We start from the raw sequence: 21,388 nt of genomic DNA on the forward strand, positions 1-21,388 counted from the left end.
TCCACTGGACTGACCCGCTGTAGTAGATGGCGGAGATGCCTCCTCCGATTCCGCAGCGATTGGGCAGGGCGACGCACATGCAGAGGGTCGCGGCTACGGCCACGTCACCCACCGTGCCATTCTGACGCAGGATGTTCCTGCACGCAAGAGGAGGCGGGAGTCATTTTTTATTCCATGCGTCACGTCGCTACGGCATTGTGAATAGAACCGCTACACACACAAGACGGAGGAAGACGACAACACAGCCACCCTGTGTTGTCGTCTCCCTCCCGTTTTGTGTGTGTAGCGGTTTTATTCACAATGTCTCACCAGCTGGCCTACAACTTTACCTTGCTAAGCATCACTACGGACAACAATTTTGAAAGCCCCTTTGAATGTGTGTTACGCCGCATAAGCAGTGGTTTTGCTGGTCGCTAATGAAGAAGATTACGACTGGAACGTTGTTGCAGCGTTGGTTCGAAGTCATTCGCGGCGTTTCCCGTGACAATATCACGAGTACGGCTTGCTTGCAATGAAGACCGCATGCTGCAGTGCTAAAGCTTAAAACGCGTCCGACGAAAACAATGTGGCCTGGGGGAAAAATATGCAAATATCAATTTCGTGCGGAGCAATTTTGTTGGTAGGTCTCAATCCAGCATCGTTAGGGGCTTTTTCGAAAGGCGCTAGCACATGCTACGACGTGCTCGTTGCGTCAAAGTGTTCATTGTGCCACCCATTTCTGTTTGCGAAGCGAGCGTGTGTGTGACAACGGCAAGAAGATGGCGAAGATGACGGTGAAATGCGGATGTTCATGACAGCGACGAAGACATGGCGGCTGTCCCAAAGAAAAATAAGAAACTACGGCGGGACGATGGCGGCACGATGGCGGCACGATGGCGGCAGTCAATCAGGCAGGCAGATCACTGAGAGCCGTACTGCGTTCAGATAAAGAATGCTCCACATTATATCATGTGGCTGTTAATAGCACACGTACAGCGCATCGAAGGACGCGCCGGAAATTCGGCTGCTCGCGGCTGTCGGTACTCTCGAACAGGCACACATTGAATGCAGCCAATCGACCTCAAGGCGCACCTTGAGGAGCTCACTTGGGCCGGCCCTTGTCTCGGCCTTGTGTCCATGCCTTGTGACAGCCAATCAGCGACGAAAGCCGCCTCAGTGTTCTAGAAAATTGGGGAGGTGGAGCTCGTTTATTGTGCGCTACTAATGTCTTCGTGAGGCTTCCGTTGTGATTAGACAAAACGTCACGAGATGTCACTACCAGTTTTGCTTATGCATGCTAATGCAGTCCGCGGCTCTCGTAACCCGGTAATCTGTAAATACGGACGCGTAATCATGCGGCTTCATATTTCGCGCGTTTTCTTGATCACGCGGAAAAAAAGTAATTCCGCTAGACATAGCACACTGAAAACAACTGAATAGGGTGTAACACATTTACTACTTTACTTTTCTATCCAAATTCGCGCCCTCAATGCTGTGATTAAAAGAGTTCGCTAAATAATCTCCTGGTAAATATATTATGAAAAAAGTCCTCCTGGTATGATACGTCACTGCTGACAGAATACCACTGGTTGCGTCCTCTTGTATTTTATATTTCATTTTTAGGAGCCCGGTTATAACGTTAGCTGGGACACCCTGTATAGCCGCACCTACAACTGAGCCAGACATGCTTACAAAAGTTGTCCTGAAGTTTTTGGTGATGTCATCTCTGGGAGTTGTCCGACAAGTCGGATTATCTTTACCCTTGTGTGCTGCTCACTTGAGTCATCTGTAAGGGGATCCGCGGTTAAAAAACAATAACAAACAAACAGGGCAATCACCTACCACCCTTTTCCTCCACGCAAAGCGTCGTACCTGCGGTAGTTTTCTTAATGCATTTTCAACTGGTATCCTCGAGCGCTCAGGCCCCGCTACAAACGTATCGTAACGTACACCAGTTGCACTTTGCTTAAAAACAAAATTAATACAGAGGAACAACATGTGCAGCTTCCAAGGTGTCGTCCTTTTGTGTCGCATGTGGGTCATCTGCCTTGCGTGCTCTCTGGCACAAAGGTTATCCGTAAATGTTTAGGTCCTGTTAGGTCACGCTCAAACTGAGCAACTCGATGACTGCGAGTCATGACGTCTGACGGATGACGCATCCTATAAATTAATACAGCCCTGTCTGCACGTAACAGGGCAGCTCGTTTTCATCTGTCGCCTTACGACGACGTATACTGCAACTTGCGCGACACGAAGTTCTATAACGGCGTGTGGTTCAGCGCTGGGATTCTCGCCCAGTACTTCCGGCGTTCGAGGCGGACGTTCTGAGACAAGGCCATCGCTACTGACAAAGGTCGAACGAATGAAACGAAAGAATGAAATGAACGCGCGACATCGGTCCGTTTCTCTACTCCATGCTGCTGTTTGCACAGGAGGAAGCAAAAAAAAAAAAACGGAAGACACTTTGTCGAGACTAGATTGTGAACCGGCGGAAGCCTGCCACCATTGCCGATGGCGATTTGTTGCGTCGGAAGCAGCACGGAGGCACACAACTCGTACACCACACACCCAAGCAGACGGTCGCCACGCGCGCCTCGCGACAGTGACGTCAGGCCACACAGTGCCCAATCGGGAGGCCACCTCAAGCGCCTGACGACAGTGACGTCAGGGCGCACCGTCGAACACACGGCCGCCCCGCGTGCCGACGTGATGAGACATCCCGCGCGGCGCCGAACCACCCCGACACAAGCACTTGACGACAGTGACGTCACGCACGCGAGCTAATCAGGAGGCACCCAGCTGCGCCTAGCGACTGTGACGTCACCACACAGAGGAGACCAACCAGGAGGCCGGAAAGCTGTGACAGTTTCTGCTAACGGCAGAAGACTTTGACACAATGAGCCATTAAGGGTTTCCGCCTTAAAAGAGGAGTCGACTGTGCCCACGACCGACCTGGTAGTGTTGGCGCACTCGCGGTGCCCGACGATGCCCCACCGGGAGAAGATGCCCATCACGCTGGAAGACACTGGTGGCTGGCTGTCCTGCTGCTGAGTCCGCAGGGTGCGCGCCAGGTTCAGGATGAGCAGGGACACGACCACCAGGGCGAACAGGACTCCCGCGGCCGTACGGAGTCGCCGGCCCGCCTGGCCCATTGAGGAGTCGGTCGGAGCATGTGATCCGTCCGGGGGAACCACGTGGTCGCAGCCGCTCCTGTTGCATATTCCCCGCTCGTTCAAATTGGGACACTAAACCGGTATACGCTAACTTCCTGTTCTGAGAAGGAGGCCTCAACTCGAAGGCTTCATTCAACTCCGTGGAATAAATGGACGGACGTATGGCTGCATTAATTGATGCATGGATTACGATTACCCACTTTTTCGCGTGTTGTGTGTGTGTGTGTGGGGGGGGGGGTGGCGATGACACCAGGTTAGGTAATCTTTACGCTTCGTTTAATCTCGACCCTTAGAGACCCACTGAAAAGAAACGGTAGCTCTGGTTAGACGGATAAAGTATTATCTCCAAACACCAGTTTTGCCAACGTTGCGGTAATAAGCTGAATATTAGAAGAGAAAACTATGTTCAGTTTCATTATTCGAACATTGCGCCGAAGCACCAGCACTAGTGCGTCAACGTGACGTAACCGATTACAAATTAATTTCTCGTACTTAGACCGTTGTGCTACCGTGAAAGTTTTTGAAAAGTTGAGTATTTCGTGCTATAAGAACAATGTAGTTCACCTAGAGATAAAAAAAGTTACGCAGGTCCCACGTAACGTGAGAGCCGATGCAGGCAAAGCATTTTCTTGATAGTTGGCTATTCCGTATTGTTTGGGGTTCCGAATTGCGTTATTAGGTGTCTTTCATGCCAGGCATGCATGTTGTTGCCCACGTTTTGTGTTAAGAGCACAAGAAGACTGGGAATCAGCGAATTAGACTTTGATCTGTTTTACATCTGTAATGGCCAAAAGATGCAACGGATGGTCGCTAGGCTGATGTACGCGGACGAAATAGTGCTACTAACGGAAAAATCTAAGGGATTTAGGACTTGCGAATATAAGTGGCAATGCAGCGGCAAATGTAGGCCCTGAGTTTAGCACAAGGAAATCAGGAATCATGACCTTTATTGAAGATACGAGTGATAATGGGGGCATCAATCCCACAGGAAGTCATATCCTATATTCAATCAATATAAGTACCTGGGTGTAAACATAAACGAGGGAGATACCTACTCAAGTGTCCATGAACATAATATAAAAAAGAAAGGGAAGCGGAATGCAGCAGTAACTAAACATGCAACACTTTCGGGCTACAATAAGTATGAAGTGGTGCGAGGAATCCGGAAAGGGAGTAATGGTGCCAGCGAACATACGATTCACAAATGCAATTAATTCTGCGCTATCAATCCGAAATCTTGTCGGCGTTGGAGATTAGCTAAAGAGTGGAAGTATGAAGTGGTGCGAGGAATCCGGAAAGGGAGTAATGGTGCCAGCGAACATACGATTCACAAATGTAATTAATTCTGCGCTATCAATGCGAAATCTTGTCGGTGTTGGAGATTAGCTAAAGAGTGGAAGTATGAAGTGGTGCGAGGAATCCGGAAAGGGAGTAATGGTGCCAGCGAACATAAGATTCACAAATGCAAATAATTCTGCGCTATCAATGCGAAATCTTGTCGGTGTTGGAGATTAGCTAAAGAGTGGAAGTATGAAGTGGTGCGAGGAATCCGGAAAGGGAGTAATGGTGCCAGCGAACATACGATTCACAAATGTAATTAATTCTGCGCTATCAATGCGAAATCTTGTCGGTGTTGGAGATTAGCTAAAGAGTGGAAGTATGAAGTGGTGCGAGGAATCCGGAAAGGGAGTAATGGTGCCAGCGAACATAAGATTCACAAATGCAAATAATTCTGCGCTATCAATGCGAAATCTTGTCGGTGTTGGAGATAAGCTAAAGAGTGGAAGTATGAAGTGGTGCGAGGAATCCGGAAAGGGAGTAATGGTGCCTGCGAACATACGATTCACAAATGTAATTAATTCTGCGCTATCAATGCGAAATCTTGTAGGTGTTGGATATTAGCCAAAGAGTGGTGGGCCGACAGGCTTTGGGGGCTCAAGGTAAAACCCACAAATGAGGCAATTCAAGGTGACATAGGCTGTGCTTATTTTTGAAGTCAGAGGAGCGCAAAGCAAGATTAGTTTTGACGAAAAACTAACGAACATGAACGTAAAGAAATGGCTGGCTGAAGTATACAAATATCTGTACTCTCAAAAGCGCGGACACGGAATGGAGGAAGAGGTCAAGAAAGTTGGCAACCAAAGTGGAAATCCATCGTAATGTAATGCCAAGATAGGCACCCAGCGAGACCCATAGGGAATGTCCACCTTGCGGTAGTGTTGAGATTCAAAGAATGTGGAATAATAAACCCATCAGCAGTCGAGATAAGAAAAATTAGAATATTGGTGAAACAAAAGGAAAGCAGGTAAGAGATTTACTGAACCGGGGTCATTGAGAGAGAGGTTCTAATATAGTGAGTGAGGTTTTAAATAAGAGGATCGAGATCAGATAGGCAGAAGGCTAGATAGCGATGGAGTAAAAGCGGATTATATGACACAGACTAGGTGCCTATTTGTCCCCACCCCGTTTCAATGGGGGACGCCAGTAAGCATCACCATCATCAGAAGAGTAGAATTTTGAGCCAATTGGAGATTTATATTTGAGCACAGAGTTGTGTGAAAGACGGGAGAAAGCACGGCGAAATACGCGCGGAACAAGCGCGCCTAACAACTGTGAATGTTTATTGGGAACGTTTTGCTGTAGAACAATGGGCGCATTCGCCCAAGATATATACCCCGAAACGAGCAACAAAAACATCAGGCGCGAAAAACAGGGCGACACGGCAAAAATTGAATACAATGCCTGCACAACCTTTTCATGAAACATGATAAAGGGGGCGATGAGCAAAACGAGGACAAGGTGAAAGCAGGAGCCAACGTTTCGACAAGTGGACTCGTCTTCTTCAAGGCCTTGAATTTCCATCACCCGCCTTGCCCGTGTTTCCCATGATAAAGGGGAAACGTGCACGCTGTCAAATGCGCACAACTGGCACAAGAGGGATAAAAGAGGAAGCAATTGAATGAACCAGCTTACCTAGCTGCCCATGAATTCCACCACCGAAGGCACCCTAACGCACATACCAGATCCCGAATTTTCTATGAACATCGCTTCTTAAAGCTCACGCACTAATTTTGTCTTTCCACGGCTTACAACTTCCACTTTCTTCAACTGCGGATAGCAACCGAAACTTTGCAACGTAAAGCAAACCTCGACCCTTCTCCTGATTTCAAACACCTTGAGTGCTGTCGCAACCCGTCGTTCAAGCACTGGCCAGTGTGTCCAAAGTAAGCACGACCGCAGCTCAAGTTAATCGTGTACACGACAGAAGGACCGCACGGGACATTACTGATACTCATGTTTCGCCGTACAGTATTTCCTTACTTGACTTCCTATAATGCGTTCGCACAGTTGTGCCATCTTGCATGACACAGAAAACACAAGATCCACTCCATGATTCCCTGCGACTTTCCTTAGGTTGTGCGAAACCTTAGTCCTCTCGTGAGGTGAAAAAAGTCTGCCTCGAAGCGCCGGTGAGCAAACATGGTCTCCTGACTAGGGTGTGCAGTATCCCTGACAAGGCACTCAAAGAAAAAAGGGAGTGTCGCCACCTTGGGGTTGGGGGAGTGGACGTGTAGTTGAGATCCTACCCCGTCAAATCATGCAAGCGCGCGATAATCCAGGAAGTTGCACGTTACTTTAACGAGCAAGGACTGGCACTGGCGCTTTGAGACAAAGACGAAGGTCTTATACGTTCCTGCCCAATGTGCTCTTTCTTACGAAAGCTGCAGAAACCGGCAACAAGAGCTTCGTGCTCATGAAGCTGAAGTCAAGCAAGGCCACGTCGGCTGCACTGATTCTCCTTGATCAAAGGAATCTTCAAGTGTTGCGGAAGTGAAGGACATTAAATCAGGTGTTTTAATAGCATTTTTCTCGGCGAAAACACGCTAGGTCTTGTGCCCCTTGAGAACCGTTGTCTCCGAGAAGGTGAGCTTGCAGGGTGTCCCTAACAGCTGCCGGCCAAAGCATCTGAAGAAGTTGTTGCCAGAGGATCTCTTCAAGATCGCGAAATCCGAATGCGTCACGGATGTCCTGCACTAAGGCATCAGAGGAGTGAACTGCGCTATGTCCATCGATATCGAAGAACTATTTTACTCTGTCTCACACGACGAACTGTTCCCAGTTGCGAGCGAACTCATCGACCATTCCGGCACTGTTGCCTTTCAAAGCGAACGCGGCGTGTCCTAAGAGCAGTTCTTCGAGCTGCTGAGATGCTACCTTGGTGCCACCTTGGTTTCTTTCGTAAACGACTTGGACATTCAGAAGCAGTGTTTGGGAACTGGTTTCTTGGCGATGGCTTGTCGGTACAGTCAGATAAAATGAAGACACCACCCTCCTGCTTGGGCAGTCTATTTATAGCGTTGGGGTGGCACTGAATTGCAGCCGAGCCTGGCGCCTTGCTGCTTATAATATGCAGCACTTTTCCTCCCCTTAATCTGGACAACTAGCAAGCATTCATTGGTACCCATGTACCTTTCGGCCGCTAGCCGGGTCCTAGTGGATCACCTCAAGGGCACTGGTGCAGCTGGCTGTTTTGGGGAAGTCGGTTCTTTTACTCTCCCCTCTCCTGATGGCACCGACTGTTGAGAGGCCGTGCCTGCGCCTACTGCACCCTCCATCGGTTAAATTTAGGGTACCATCTCGCTCTGGGCATCTGCGTTCTGAAAAAGCGGTATTTAGGACCAGGGAACTCTGGACGATTCCACTTTGTATCTTATGTGATTTGCATGACAACACCTAAGGACTCCGCCTACGCGTACCAGAAAGGTCACTTTTGACACATTCTTGACAATTTTCCCTTTCTTTGCGAGCAGTGCGGGCATATACCTCTTCGCCTTGCTTAAACTCGTGGCTGTTCCCCTTTTCGCATCTGGCGTGAGGCAATTTTTTTTCACTTCTGTTTCTCCGCAACTTCGTTCTGTCTGGTTTCAGCTTCGACAATCTAGTTCTACAGACTCAGCGCCCTGCCGACTGTGTTTAGGACGAAAAATTCGAAGAGTGAGGCGTTGTCCTGTGTGAAAATAGAAAATTATCAATGAGGTAATCTTCGGTCTGCGGTATCTTCGGTCGTCTCTCTCATCTCCGAGCTGTAATTTCAAGATCCCACTTCTTGTTGTCTGCAAAAGCTTTTCTACTGCACCGTTCGACTGGGGCGATAGGATTACCATCATCATCTGCCTGTTTTATGTCCAATGCAGGACGAAGGCGATCCTTAATTACCCTGGTCCTGTGCTAACCGATCCCAACTTGCGGCCACGAATTTCCTAATTTCATCCCCCCACCTGATTTTCTGCCTTCCTCGATTGCACATCCCTTCTCTCCGAACCTATTCTGTAACTCTAATGGTCCACCGGTTATCCAACCTACGTATTACATGGCATGCCCAGTTCTATTTCTTTCTCTTCATGTCAGTTAGAATATCGGCTATCCCCGTTTGCATTCTGATCCTCACCGCTCTTTTCCTGTCTCTTAACGTTGCGCCTAAAATTCGTTCCATCGCGCTTCGCGCGGCACTTAACTTGTTCTCGAGCTTCTTTGTCAGTTTCCAAGTTTCTGCCCCATGTGTTAGCACCGGTAGAATGCATTGATTTTATACCTTTCTTTTCAACTATAGTGGCACGCGTCAAGTCAGGATCTGGCACAATCTGATGTGTGCGCTCCAACCCATTTTTCTTCTTCTGTAATTTCCTCCTCACGATCAGGGTCCCCTGTGAGTACTTGACCTAGGTAAGCATACTCCTCCACACAATCTACAGGCTGACTGACGATCCAGAACTCTTGTTCCGTTGCCACGCTGTTGAGCATTATCTTTGTATTCTGCATATTGATCTTCAGCCCAACTTTTACACTTTCTCTGCTAAGGTCTTCAATCATTTGTTGTAACTCGTTCCCAGTGTTGCTGAACAGGACAATGTCATCTGCGAACCGAAGGTTGCCGAGATATTCGCCGTTGATCCTCACCGCTAAGCCTTCCCAGTTTAATAGCTTGAATACTACTTCCAAGCATGCAGTGAATAGCACTGGGGAGATTGTGTCGCCGTGTCTGAGCTCTTTATTTATAGGTATCTTTCTACTTGGGGAGAATTATGATAGCTGTGAATTCATTGCAGATATTTTATAAAATATTCACGTAAGTCTCCTGTACTCCTTGATTTCGTAATGCCTATATGACAGCTGGTATGTCTACCGAATCAAATGTCTTTTCATAATATATGGAAGCCATACATAGGGGTTGATTGTATTCTGCAGATTTCTCGATTACCTGACTGTAGAGTATCCCCTTTTGGATCCAACCAGTTCCCCTGCTTGACTGAAGTGTTGCTCTTATTCTATTGGAAATTATCTTGGTGAATAGTTTATACAATACTGGAAGTAAGCTAATCGCCTATAATTTTTCAATTCTTTAACATCTCCCTTTTATGGATTAGTATGATGTTGGCATTCTTCCAGTTGTCTGGAACCCTTGAAGTCGTGAGACACTTCGTATAAAGGACCGCAAGCTCTTCAAGCATGATGTCTCCTCAATCTTTGATTAAATCGACTGTTAATTCATCTTTTCCGGCCGCTTTCCCCCTGCTCATGTCGTACAAGGCCCTTCTAACTTCATCGCTAGTTAAAGGAGCTTCTGTAATCTGTTAATTACTACTTCAAATGCAGGTAGCGTGGCTACTCTGGGTACTATACAGGTCAGTGTGGAAATCTACCGCTGCTTTTACTATATCTTCGAAATTGATGATGATATTACCCATCTTGTCTTTCGGTGCCTATATATTGGCTTGTCCTATGCCAAGTTTCTTCTCATCGGATTCATGCTGCGTGCATGTTTTACTGCTTCCTCAGTCTTTCTCACAATATAATTTCGCATATCCCTTACTTTCTCCTTGTTGATCCGTTTTGACAGTTCCGTGAATTCTATTTGATCTCCTGAGCTGGTCACTTCAGTTCTTAGTCGTTTCTTTATGAGGTCCTTCGCTACTTGCGAAAGCTTACCTACTGGTTGCCTTGGTGCCTTACCTCCCACTTCAACTGTTGTTTCTGAAGCCAGCCTAGTTAAGGTTTCATTAATTACCTCTGTCATGTTCATCTCTCTGTTCTAATGTTGTATATGTGTTTGCAAGCACCAGCCTAAATTGGTCGGTTTTTACCCATACTGAGTCAGGTTGGCCCGTTTCTCCTTGACTAGTTTCACTCTTTCTCTTCCATATTAAGGTAAATACTAGACATCACTAATCTATGATCACTGCACTTTACCCTACCTAACACTTCTACATCCTGCACTATGCTGGGATCAACAGAAAGTGTGAAATCTATTTGATTTATTGTTTTTCTATTAGGGCTTTTCCAGGTCCACTTTCTGTCGCTACGCTTACTGAAGAAGGTATTCATTATTCGGAGCTTATTCCTCACCGCGAATTCCACCAACGTCTCTCCTCCAGTGTTCCTAGAATTGATGCCGCAGTTTCCAATTGCTTGTTCACCAGCCTGCTTTATCCCCACTTTTGCATTAATGCCGCCCTTGACTACAGTACACCGAGTTTCCACTTTTCTCATGACTAATTCAACATTTTCCTAGAACTTCATCATCGTGCCTGTAGGTTGGAGTGTAGGCTTGTACTACCTTTATCCTATACCTCCTATTTAGTTTTATTACGACTACTGCTACCCTCTCATTATTGCTGTAGTATTCGTCAATGTCCCCCGCTATGTCTTTATGGATTAGAAATCCTACCCGGTATCGCTTATGTGGAAGTCCTCTATAGCAGAGGACGTGGCCGTTAGTCAGCACTGATAAGCCTCAGCAGTTATAACCTCCCCAAGGCCAATAATATGCCACACAATGCCTGATAGTTGCTCAAAGAGTCCTGCTAAGCTAGCTTCATTCGAGAGGGTTCGTGTGTTGAACGTTGCCAGGTGGTGTGCCACACTGCGTGCCTATCATCGAGGCAACGGCTGCTCCCCACTCTACCCCTTGTTCTTCTGAACTGGTTGCCCTCGGTGGCAACCTGCAAAGTTCCAGGAAACTGCCGAACCCTCCCCGTGAGTCCGGGAGCACAGAGCACTTCGACGAATCCACTGACAGCCTTCAGAATTCCGCAGAACTGGTGGCCCCTTGCCGTGGAGACCTGTGGTAGGCAGTTTGGTCTTCTCCCGCGAAGAAAGAGGAAGGCGACGCGGTTGACGTCAGCACTTGCCTCGGTTCGTTCTTGCCAAAAGGATTTAAGGTAGATCCGGCCCATTGTTAGACAGAGTCACCACCAGCCGTCCCGTCGGTATGATGCGCTCTGCGGCACCGATACTTGTACGCTATTAACTGCTGTATGGACATATTGCATAAAGATTTTCGTCTCCTCTTCGTCTGTTTCAAGAGTCCGCCTCTCGTCCTCTACCGGGGACTCATAATACATGGCCAGTTTCCAGTGGCGGCCTGTCCGAGCCCAGAGATTCTTAGCACCCCCTGCTACATTACAGGTGTGACTGCCGCCTTCGCATGGTGCTCCGCAGATGTTGGGGACTCAGGGCCATGGGTTAACTGTAGAGGTCATGAGGGAGGCAGTGGCCGAGTTCTGCACCAGGGAGGCCGATTCCTATTCTAGCGAGCAAGTGTTTTGTGTTGAAGCTTCGTGGGCCTTCCTAATTTGATTACACTTGGATTAGTATAGCCCCACTGACTCTCGGCATATTCTTTTTTTGCCGGTGTCAGGCGCCACTCCAAGCCTGGATATGTAGCGTACAAAAAAAAAACTGGAATATTTGAACTTCTGATCATAGCAATAGAGCAACCGGGATAGGCCAGTCAGGTAACCCTGTAGGCGGCGAGACCACCTTATGGCGGAGAAGACCAACCCACAGGATGCCACATGTCTAAAAACTCACTTGGCCGATATTATTTATATATTTCATTGTCCCTGGTTCTATCGAGAGGCGCGCAAGAAAAAAGAATTAATGAAAAGGGAGAAAACAAGAGGGGAGAAACGATTTATCAATGGTTCTAACATCTTGGTTCTAACCCCCGCATGAGCTGGCGTCCTTGAAAACGGCTAGGTGTCCTAGACATTTCAACAAGTTCGAACAGCGCTTACACGAGAACGAAAGGGGAAAAAAGATGGCGGAGTGGGCCGGCTTTCTCACCCGCCAAGCGACGAGGCATGTACGCACGGAGACACAATCAACTGCTTACTGGTGCGTCTAGCTGCCACAGGCCTGCATGGTGGCGTGAAAATTCACTTTGCACCATTTGCCCCAATAAGTGTTGAAATTCACTGGATCTAAATTGTGTACCGTTTTCTCTCAACAACGCTGGGCCGACCATACGCCACAAAACTGCTCCTTAGCGCCTCTACGTGGCCAAGGCTGATGTGGCGTGCATTACTCTGATCTCGAGCCATTTTGAGCACCCGTCTACAACTAGCAGCAATGATCGGCCTTCTACTTCCGCAAAATCCAAACGAATTCCCTTTCCCATGAATTTGTAGCTGTTGAGCACGGTTGAATCGGTATTGATTGTGCCGAATTCCGCCCTCCGCAAACTTTGACAGACCTCACATGTTCGCACCATGTTTTCTAGCTCTATAGCCAGTCTTGGCCACCGAATCCAACTTCGAGCTAGCATCTTGATTTTCGTCATTTCTGGGTGACCCTCGCACATTGAAGACAGAACACTTGGCCTGAGAGCTTTCGGAATAACAACCCGACTGTTTCACAACAAAGAACCCTGCTCTATCGACAGCTCGTGTTGACGATTAAAATAGGGGCCGTATTGCTCGTCTTTGTGCCCAACCGCGCCACATCCTGTCCATTACTGCGCTGAAAGCCTCATGCATACTTGTTTCTTCAGCCGCTTCGTGGGCTGTAAAGGGAACCCCCGATAGTGGTGAAAAGAGTCTTGTTCGTCTACCGCAGCTGTTTCCAACAGCAGCCTTGATAAGCCATCTGCGTGGCCTACTTGCTGACCCTTCATGTACTTGATGAGGTTCTGATAATCGGCCAAGAATTTTTTTCCATCGCTGCTCTCTTGTTATCACTACTTGACTGCAGTGTCTCTCTGGATCGAACAACCACGTGAGCGGCTGATGATCAGTCGTTATTTTGAACTGCCGACCGAGCAAGTACTTATGGAACTTTTTAATGCCAAAGATTATGGCTAAAGCTTCGCACTCGATTTGTGCGTAGTTTCTTTCGACCGCTGTGTGCGTGCTGGATGCGAAAGCGATAAGTCTTTCGTTGTGACCTTCGGTATGTGCGAGCTCCGCTCCAAGGTCATATGCTGATGCGTCACACGTAAGGCGCAGCGGTTTGTTTCCGTCGTACACACCTAGCACTGACTCCTCGCTCAGAAGAAGCTTGCATTTTTTAAAGGTGTTTTCAACTCTTTTGTCCAATCCCACAGGCAATCTGTTTAGAGCAGCTTGTAGAATAGTTCTAAGACCGTTGCTGTGTGGCAAATGAATCTAGCGCGAAAATTCACCAGCCCCAGGAAAACCTTCAGTTCGGAGTCGCCAGTCGTGGTTGGAGCACTCAATATGGCTTCCACTTTGTTTCGTGAGATAAATGCCGGCTGCGTCAATTTCGTGACCTATAGGTAGCGGACGCGGTGTTTCAAAAATCGACGGTCATCGGCGTTGGCACGTATGCCATGCTTCCATCGTCTCTGTAGCACCTGTTCGGTACGTGTCATGCACACGAGTTCGTTCGTTCTTACTATGAGGACATCATTGAGATAACACACTGTGCCCTCCGAGCCGGTCAATATCCGACCCATTAGCGACTGTAAAATTGAAGGGGCGCTCGCGACCCCAAAAGGTAAACGCGTGAAATGAAAAAGGACGAGGCGTGCACTTATCGTTAGTCACTCTTGCGAATGGCTATCCATTGGAAGTTGCAAAAACGCTTTCGATAAATCAAGCACACCCAAACAAGTCCCCACTGCCAATGACGCTAACACATCTTCCGGCAACAGCAACGGGCTACCGTAATATAGGGGTTCACGGATACATGGTAGTCGCCAAAAAGCCTGACGGCTGCTCCGTCACTCTTCAGAATAGCTACGACATGGCTTGCCAGTTGGCTTTCTCGTACCGGGTAAAACACACCTGACGTTTCCAACTCCAACTCTTTTCCTAACTTGTCCTTCAAGGCCTACGGCACTCGTCTGGCTTTACAGAATACCGGTTGTGCTCCCTGCTTCAATTGAACCCACAAACTTCTTTATAGTTCCCATTGGGCTCGCGAACACGTCCTTCTATTTGTCTAGTAGCCCATCCTGTTTAACGATTGTGTTCACTCGGAAGACCTGTGAACAGTTTAGGCTAATGTGTTTCAACCAGGCTCGGCCCAGCAGTGCCGGTACGGTACGTCCTGGTTCATTCGCAGCTACCACAAGCGGCAGTCTCAGAGAAGTGCCCTCATGAGTTGCAGTGACACTACTCTTCAATAGAACACTTGAGCCATTGTATGTCTGTAAGCGGAACTGCACAGGCTGATGTGGCTGATGTCCAAAATATTTCACCAATTCGCCTTCAGGAATAATAAATACTGCTCAACCTGCGTCTGTTTTCATAGCAATATCATAGCAATTTTCATAGCCCGTTTACATTCGTATTAACTTTGCACGGCTGAACTCTTTCTCCTAGCGCGTACAATTCTAAACTAGACACACCCTCTTCCCCGGTGAGATATTGCTCTGCCTCGTATTGCACATGCTAGCTAAATGTCCCGTCCGATAACAACTGTAGCACCTTGCCTTGATGTTTCGACAGTCCTGCTGGTGGTGGCGAACTCCAAGACCAAATCACGCCGGTATCTTATCCTTGCCAGCAAAGTTTCCTTGCGCCCGCTGCCCCACGTCGCCGACTGTCGCACGTCGGCCGCGTATTCGTCGCGCTGGTTCTCGTGTCGATCGCGCAGTCACCGCGTTGCCACTTGGCGTCCTCCCCTGGTTCTCAAGTTACGCTGGCTACCGGCAGCATCTCCCTCGCGTGATTATTTTGCCGATTCCATGGACGTGGCGATAACACGCGCTATGTCCCTCGTTAGGCCCTTGTCGTCTTCAGCGGTCAAAAGCTTGCACCGAATGGTCTCGTCGTGCACACCCACGACAAGCTGGTCTCCGAGTGCCGCAGTTAAAATCATCTTGAACGCGCGGTTCGTCTCCAAACGCTTCTGTCCTGCGATGAACTGTCGACCGGAATCGCTGTGCGCATTTATGGAAGTTATATCGCTCCGTCACTGCCGACGGACACGACGCGTAATGATTCATAAGCGCCGATCCTATCGCTTCATACGTCTTCAAAGGGCTCCGCAAGCATCAAGTTCCGCAGTGTGGTATATGCGCCGTCGTCACCCAGTATCATGATAAGCCCGTCCGTCTTGCTTTGTTCGTCCAGCTTATCCACTCTCGCCAAAGCCTCCAACCGCTCAAGACAGATAGCCACGTTACCTGTCGTCGTGCGGTGTTCTGAAAGGCGCTCAATGAGTGGTTGGCGGCCAGGGGTCAGTGCTGATTTTTGAGCGCCGTCCATGATATGGCTGCTGCGGTTTGAAGCTTGAGTCGTGGCCGGCACGTTCATGGATTCCTCGTCGCCATTGTTGAAGAGGAGACAACTTGTTGGGAACTGGTTTATTGGCAATTACTTGTCGGTACATAAAATGAAGACACCAGGCCCCCTACTGGGCTAGGCAGTATATACCGTTGGGGTGGCGTTGAATTGAAGCCGTGGTCCCCTGCTGGTTATAATAGGCAACGCGGGAAGGCAACGCGGGGCATTTGTATAGGCTCTTGCATAGTTCCTGGCCTCTATGAAAATTGCCTCGCCGGCTTTGACCGTCAATTGAAACGTCAGCTTGACGCAGCCTAACTAGGCGTTGTAAAGATACGAGTAGACCGTATTTAGATACGAAGACAATTTCTTAGTCATTTTAAATTTAGAAGCACTGACAAAAATCTTTAGCAAGTGTTCTTCCTAGCTGAAGTTCACGTTTCAGCTCCACAGCAGGCCCATTCCATTGAAGCTTTAGGTCTTAGCATACTTTTTAATGGAAATGACCACATCTGGTGGGCTTATATACCAGGATCCAGGAAAGCCATTCTACCCTCCGATTCCTCACTCGAAACTGATTTAAAAGGACAATCGCTAAATTGTGTTCCAGGTCGGCTCTCTTGAAGTCCTCACACAGGATAACGGAAAGCTTCGGTCACCAAGTAGCATATGGCTGCAACAGGCGGGTTTCCAGCGTCCACTCCTTCAAGCTGTCGCAGAAACGCTGCTTATAATCAGCGGCGCAAAAAGCCTGTGGTAGACTTTGTAGGTATACCACGCAGAAGAGGCGTTTGTTCCAGTTTGTGTCGTATGTTCATAAGGTTTCGCACAACTTACGGAAAGTTTCTGGGAAGCATGCAGTGCATCTTGCGTTTTCTGTGCCATGCAACATGGCACAACTGTGCAAACGCGTCATAGGAAGGCAAGTAAGGAAATACTGTACGAGGAAACACGAGTATCAGCAATGTCCCGTGCGCTACTTCTGTCACGTGCATTCTTTTAAGCTGCGGTCGTGTTTGCTTTGGACACACTGGCCAGTGCCCGAACGACGGGCTGCGACAGCACTTCTAGGGTGTTTGAAATCAGGAGAAGGGTCGAATGTTGCTTTACGCTGCAAAAGTTGCGATTGCTACCTGCGGTTGAAGAACGCAGAAGTTGTAGGCCGTGTAAAAGCGAAATTAGAACGTGAGCTTTTGGAAGCGATGTTAATAGAACATTCTGGATCTGATATGTGCGTTAGCGTGGTGTCGGTAGCACTTCTAAACAAAAAAGAGCGATTCACGGGTGACTAGGTAAGCTGGTTCCTTCACTTCTTTTTCGTTTTTTGTGCGTCTTGTGCCAGTTGTCTGCAGTTGACAGCGCACACAGGCTTCCCATTTATCACGTTTCAGGAAGAGATTGTGCAAGCATTTGTATACAATTTTTGCCATATCGCCTCGTTTTACGCCTGCTCTTTTTTGTTGCTCGTTTCTGGGTGCCTTGGGCGCATGCTCGGATTGTCCTGCTGCAGTGACCCTTTTCCAATAAACGACCACAGTTGTCAGTAGCGCTTGTCCTGTCTGTCTCTCCTTACTTTGTCCCGATTTTTGGACTTCACTGTACTCAAAAAACATTATCATCATCATCTCATGGCAGTCAATAATCTCGTGCATGTCATTCTTGTCGTGTCATGTAATTGCCATGACATGCATATCATGACGTTCATGTCATGTAAGTCATTCGTGTCATGTCAAGCATGCCATGCCATGTATATCCTGATATATATCCGGTTAAAGCAATGACCACGGCGGCATCACGACGATGAGCACATACTTAGTGACCCAAATGTCATGTCATGCATATCCTGAACATATGCAGAAACGACCACGACGGCATCCCGATCACAATAATTTGCCTATCTGGCCAAGCTAGCAGGAAACTTTGGTCACTGGATTGCGTAAGAAGCTAGACAGACAGACTCAGAGTTCCTAAATTAGGCAAAGAATGCTTGGCATTAAAAAATTAACTCCACCCGAGTATTCGCTCTTCATATTTCACAACGCCGCAGCAAGGTGGTATGGTAACTGGAAGCGACCTGTTATCATGGTAGCAGTTGCATCTTAATGCGTTAGAATTCTTTGGGTACTTCACGCGCTTTTTTGGGGCTGCGTTTGTATCTATGTTTGTTGCAGTTGAGAGAAGAAGTTAAATTGTAGCGATTATTGGAAGCGGAATTTTGATTTAGGGCATGGATGTTCTTACAAAAGTTGGCGCAAATCGATAAGTTTGGAAAATATATAGAAGAAAGAAATTTACGAATCCGTAACTCTCCACTAAACGCAGTTATCGTAATTGTGTAACTGCATCCATTATTTCACTAGGGTTGAAGATTGGGCGAGTTGGTATTGCGTTATAAAATTGGTACAGTGCTACATGGAAAGAAAGAAACAAGCCAAGCCAGCCTGATTAAAAAAACGGCACTTTGTTCTTTCATCTGGCCGGCTCGGTTTGTTTCTTCCTTTTTATTTTGCGCTGTACCAGTTTAAAATGCATCCGTTAGAACATTCAAAGGCAAATTTTATATATTAAGTTATTTGTGTTTTACGTGAATTTGTTAGAATGTTTACAAGTGTCTTATTAAAAGTCCCACTCACATAGTGATTCGTGTAACGTCATTTTATAATAGAGCAATTATGTCCGCTTTTGAGGTCTATTAAATGGAATTCACAGAATTGTGATATCATTTTTCATTGTTCTGTTACAGAGTTGTAAACGCGAAAGTTTTGCTTCTAAAATGTTGCGATTAATTTTTAATGAACAAGTTTTAATGAACGAACGATGATTTAAATGAAAAATCCACTTCTGACATTCGCTAGATTTAAAAGTTTTCTTTAATTGCAATAAACCTAATTGAAGTTGGGGCAGTGGTTGCCTAGAACAACAAGTACTTTTCCACATATTTACATAGGAACGCCCAAGCCAAACCTTCCCCTCAAGTCTATGCCTCACACACTAGCGTTCTTACATATTATTTTCCTAATATTTATACATACTATGCGAGCAACCTATTGCGAAATCGACTGAACACAAAAGATTAAATTTGCGTCTGCGCGAGTAGCCTTCTAGGCAATACACCCAAAGTCTAAATTCGATTTTGTAAGAGATCTGCAAGTTGGCGTCGCAGCGATACGTACCCATCGGCCATTGTCCCCCAAACGCTGCCGAAAACGCAGCGGTGACGAAGTGGTAGACTCACGTTTTATGCGTCGTAGTCGTCGAAGTCGTGCTACTGGTATCCGTCGCTTCACCCGAGGATGCTCCCCGCGAGCATATCGTCTTGTTAGGACGCGAGGTGCTCAAACCGACACTGCCGACCGCAGAAGCGGTTCCTCCCTGCGGGCCCTTGGCCCAAGCCCCACCGTCGTCGACGCCCGGTGCCTTAGAAGAGGTACCCCGAATCGTGCACCCTTTCCCCGAAGCCACGTTCTGCCGCGCAGCCTTTGGTGCCCGCTTAGGACTACCGACGACCCTGTCGGGGCTGCTCTTACGACTTCGACGCGACGTGGCCTTTCTAGCGGGTGTGACGCCGCGGTCGTCGACAGCCGCCGATTCTCCGTGGCCGGCGTCGCGACGGGGAGTCGGCCCCGACGCCCTGTTACCCTCGTCTCGCTTGTCCGAACGTTCGCGGCGGTTTGGGCTCGCAGACTTCCCGAAGCCACCGAATGAGGTCGTCGGGGTCTGGACGCCTTCGGGCAACAGAACAGGCTGCTGGACGTTAGCCGAGGCCTCCCCGGGCCTCGCGGTGCCCTTGACGGAACTCTGTTCTTTAGCAGCGTTTCCGACTAGAGCGGAAGTCTGCTGTGAGGTCGGGTGCGACACTTGGATGAAGTCGTTCCCGGCGCGCACTTGCAAAGTAGGGGTTCTGCTGATGGGATCGGAACTGCCCGAGAAACTGAAGGTGCCGTCGAGGTTGCGGGCTGGCCCCTCGGCAGAAGTAGCCGAGCAAGTCAGAGACATTGCACGGCTTGGGACGGCCGTAGCGTCCTCCGGACGACCGGCGACAGTGTCTGCGCACGCGGTGGCGAGTCGGCTGACCGCGACGGCAGAAGTCAGGGACGCTTCGCGTCCACCTGCGGCGTGGTTCGGCTCCTGCGAGACACCGGCACCACTGCTGGCGCCACCGCTGTCCAACACCTCGGCGCCGGTTGCAGCCCCGGGCGCCTTCTTGGTGTCCTTTGGCCCTCCTTTCCTTCTAGCAACGGACCACCTTTCTCGGATGCTGCTGGCAGGCTTGCTCGTAACGTCACACTTTGCGCTCTCGGATCCCGCCTTCTTCTTCTTGGCTTTCCTTTCCGTGTTACGACGCATTTTCGTAGACGCCGCAGCTTCCGCCTTGCCTTCCTCGTGACTGGAGGCGCTGGAGGTGGGGTGGGGACTTTTCGACCTGCTCGCCCATTTCCTTGCGGGCGAAGCGGTCGCCGACGCTTTGGGGCTACGTGCTGCAGGCGCGGTCATCTTGTGACCCGAAGATGGCGTCAGTTTGCGCGAACGGCCGGCTCTCGACACCGGTGTAGCCGACGCGGCGACGTTCCCCGCAGGCTGTTGGTCCGCGTTCGCCGTCGCAGCCGCTGCGCGCTCGGAATTCGCGTTCTTCGATGGGCCGTAGACGCCCGTTAGGCCTAACTCATCAACATGGCTGACCTCTGCTTTCGTTCTCGTCGGTTTCATTGAGGAGCCTCGAGAAAAGGCGGTAGTACCGCCCGCATGATTTCGCCCGCTGCGGCCGCCTCAGTTCAGATCCTTGTGGTCGCTGGCGTTTTCGGAGTTTTCGAGGCCGCTGACGGTGGCCGGTGACGAGCTGGCGGACGCCGTGGGACTCATGTAAGGCGAGACCTGCAGAATCCGTTCTGACGCTGACCAATATCGAGTGATGATGATATCATCCGAAAATGGCGCAAGCCCACTTGTGGGATGTGCCTAGGATTGGGGTGGCAGTACGAAAACGTATAAAAGACAGTACAGAAGACGATTTATTCGCGGGTAGTCAACGTCCCAACGCAGCTCTGGGGCTATGAGAGACATCGCAGTATATTGAGGGCTCCAGGCTGATTTTGGCCGCGTGGTAATCTGCAACGTGCACCTAAAAAGACTCGAGCGTTTTTTCATTTCGTTCGTCGAAACGCGGCCGCTGTGCCCTAGAATGAAAATGGACCAACGAAGAAGGAGATGATGAATGACCTCACTGCTGTTAAATATAACAATTTCCATGCGCAACAGAAATTTCAGAATTACCAAAGTAATTATACAATGGATTAATTCGCTACTTGTACATTAGCATTGGTCATGGAAGTAACGGCCGCATATTCAAATAACGTGAGGAGGGTGAATTGTAGTTTCACAGGCCATTCCGTAAGAAAAGAATGTGCAAAGAAAACAAGGAATAATGATGCCCTACGCCTCACTGGCGACCAAAAAGTTTTGTTAACATTAGAATAACACATCGCGTATACAGATTAACACATCCATACTGTGCAGAGACTGTGCCTTTACAACTCTATTTAGAAACATAACTGCACCAAACGAAGACGCTCCGTACTTGAATCTCGCGTCTAGAACACGGTCCTGGCGGTCAAATCAGCTGCCAGAGCACAAGGCCACGAACATGGCGAAAGCAGAAAAGGCCTCTCTCAAGTGCATAGCAACGCATGGTTACTATAACCATTA

The sequence above is a fragment of the Dermacentor variabilis genome, chromosome 8, assembly GCF_050947875.1.
Source record: "Dermacentor variabilis isolate Ectoservices chromosome 8, ASM5094787v1, whole genome shotgun sequence".
Classification (NCBI taxonomy): Eukaryota; Metazoa; Arthropoda; class Arachnida; order Ixodida; family Ixodidae; genus Dermacentor; species Dermacentor variabilis.